We start from the raw sequence: 3,349 nt of genomic DNA, 5'->3' as shown, positions 1-3,349 counted from the left end.
ATTGAATATATGTATTGCTTATTTCGTTTTAGAAATAAATCTAATAAACTAAAAGATCCATGACTATATATGAGTACTTAAATTTTATGTGGAGACATAAAAGTGGATCAGGTTTGAGTAAATAGTCAAAATGATCTATCGTATATGAATGAGGTTGGGTGCCTTATTCTGGTAACACTATTGGATGCGACCCACTCCTAGTTGTTACAAGGAATTGTAAAGTGCTACAGACGATGTGATCCTAATTTGTATATGTTATGACATGAGGAGTGAGGGCATCCTGTGTAATGGGTTTGTACAAGATCGGACCACGAAATCAGTTACTCTTACTTTATAACGTTGTTTACTGTTTAAGACTGACTATTTCAAAGCGATGAACTAGGTAACTTGACCTTAATCCTGAGCTAGTTATGAACTGTTTATATGAGATTATCCTTAGATTTGCATAGGTGAGGGTTGGCTCAGCAGCGCCGTCTCAATAAACCTCCATTTCAGGTGTAAGACCGGGTAGATAGCTGGGTACATAGGGTGCAAGATGGAATTCCTACCCGCTTTCAGGGATAGTAGAGAGGTTGTTCCCTTAAGTGTTTGACTCCGAGTCTTGAACAAGGGACCCCACCCTTTCATTGGCTTGAGAGGGACTCGGTTTGTTGATTAGATCACAAATTAATTGTTCATTAAAGGATCAGTGGGACTTAAGGAACAAGAGGTAATCTCGGGGGTAAAACAGACATTTAACCCAATCATTATTATGAACAACTTGTGAAGGGTTAACTTACTAATCATGGTTATATCAAGTGGACATAATATATCTACAGTGAAGGGAGTGCAACTATGGGCTTTAGTGGAGTGACTCATTAGTTAATGAATGAAGATTAATTCAGTGTAAAGAGTTTAGCCAATTAATCTCAGATCGTTGGAGCCCATGATCTATAGGTCCACGAGGTCCCCCTACTAGCTCGTAAATGGATTAGCTTTAGAATAGCGTGATAAGTTAATTTAAAACGCTAATTATATATGATATAATTACATGTTTAATTTTAGAATTAAATGGAACTGGAGAATTTAATTAATATTTAAATATGATTTAAATGTTAAATTCATGAATAAGGATTCATGAAAGTGGAATTTGTGTAAAATTAGTTTAATATTTGAATTAATTAAATTGTTTAATTAATTATTTATTATTAATATTATTAGAAAATTAGTTTATGAAATTAATTTAGTAAAATTAATAATGTTTTCAAATTTTTATGTCAAAATTGATTTTGGAAATTTAATTTGTAAATTGGAGAAAATTGGAAAACACAAAAATTGAAAAGTTGGAAATGTCCATTATCTTCAACCTAAGTAGCTCACACTAATCCCACTTGAATTTTGCTTCAATTCTCCAAGCATGAGCTGCACCTCATATAGACTTCTCCATTATATGATAGTCCTGCAATAAATAGAGAAGATTGAAGTGGAAATAGAGGATGCATTAGTTGAGTTTTATTGAAAAATTCGAGTTGAAGAAGGTGTTTTTCAAGTAGATGTAACAGTGTGTTCTTCACTAAATTTCCTTCATTCAAGCTTATTTTGAGTTTCACAATTCAATCTAAAGCTCCAAGAGAATAGTAGGGAAGATCTTGAGGTGGTTCACAAGAAGAATCGGAGAAGATTTGCAGTTGAATTCGAGATTAAAGAGGTTCTACAAAGGTATTACTTGAAACCCTCTTATTATTGTATGAGCATGCTTTATTTATAGCCAAAATTGATGAATTATAATGCTTATTGATCTTTGTTGCTTCTACTACATGCTGATATACTCCTACAACATGTTCATATTTCATTAGATAATCTTGGATCTTAGTTTATTGGATTGAATTAATGCAGTCTAAACGTCAATAAAATACCTCTTATTTATTAGATATATAATTTGTCTTTACAAACCACAAGATATATGAAATTTAGGACATAAACTCCAACAATCTCCCACTTCTCCTAAAACGAGTGAGTTGTACAGTATCAAATATATTACAATGTAATAGAGTATGAATAGTATCAAATACCATGAGTGGGATGTACAATACCAAATACAATACAATAAACTAAGGCATACAATATACCCAACAAAATCTACCACTTGTCCTAACTTAGATGACTCATACCTTGTAGACCCAGACCCTATAGGTGACCCTCAAATACTTAATCGTGAGAGTCTTTGTAAATGGATCAGGAACATTATGCTTCGAGGCAATCTGTGTGACAGTCACATCTCCTCGTTGCAAATCTCCCTAATGAGATGATACTTGCGCTTAATATATTTTCCTTTTTTTTATGATTCTAAGATTCCTTGGGATTTGCGACAACACCACTATTGTCACAATAAAATTTAATGGGAAAAGACATATTTGGAATGACTTCCAAATCAGTAAGGAACTTCTTTAGCCAAATAGTCTCTTAAGCTGCTTCACAAGCAACTACGTTTCCAGCTTCCTTAGTGAAGTCTGCTATGCATCCTTACTCGATGCTTTGTCAAACTATAGCCCCTCTATTTAAAGTGAACACTGATCCTGATATGGATTTCCTAGAATCCTTATCAGTCTGAAAATCAGAGTCAGTGTATCTTATAATCCTTAGCCCCATACACGAGCATATAACCCCTCGTTCTCCGTAGATACTTGAGGATCATTTTAACCGCTATCCAGTGATCTAATCCTAGATTGTATTGATATCTACTGACAATCTCTATTGCATAACAAATGTTAGGTCTGCTACATAACATTGCATACATAAGGCTGCCAACGACTAATGCATAGCGAACCTGTGTCATTTCCTCAACCTCTTAAGGAGTCTTAGGATACTATTTCTTAGACAAAACAATTCCATGCCTGAAAAGTAATAAACCCTTCTTAGAATTGTGTATCAAATATCTGACAAGCATTTTATCAATATACAATGTATGAGTCAAGGCCAACATTTTGTTCTTACGATCCCTGATGATCTAGATCTCTAGAACAAACTGCACCTTACTTAAATCTTTCATTTGAAACTTGGCAGTTAACCATTCCTTTACATATGTCAGTAAGCCTACATCACTCCCAATGAGTAGGATATCATTCACATACAATTGAAGGAACTCTGATACAAGAGTACCTCTGAGCGGAAGTGAGATCGTTCCAAACTCATTGTGACAGAATTACCGCATTCACAATCTAACAGAATAAATATACATTTTACAACTAATTACAGGCAAGCTTTCGAAACTTAAGCAACAAGAGAATAAGAAACGTACCAGTTAAAGAACACTTCTTCACCAAAATCTCGTTCTCACCAATGACTGTTCCTCTCACTCTCGCTAAGCACG

The sequence above is a fragment of the Benincasa hispida genome, chromosome 1, assembly GCF_009727055.1.
Source record: "Benincasa hispida cultivar B227 chromosome 1, ASM972705v1, whole genome shotgun sequence".
Taxonomy (NCBI): Eukaryota; Viridiplantae; Streptophyta; class Magnoliopsida; order Cucurbitales; family Cucurbitaceae; genus Benincasa; species Benincasa hispida.
The sequence above is the reverse complement of the archived record's forward strand: the minus strand, read 5'-3'. Positions refer to the sequence as shown.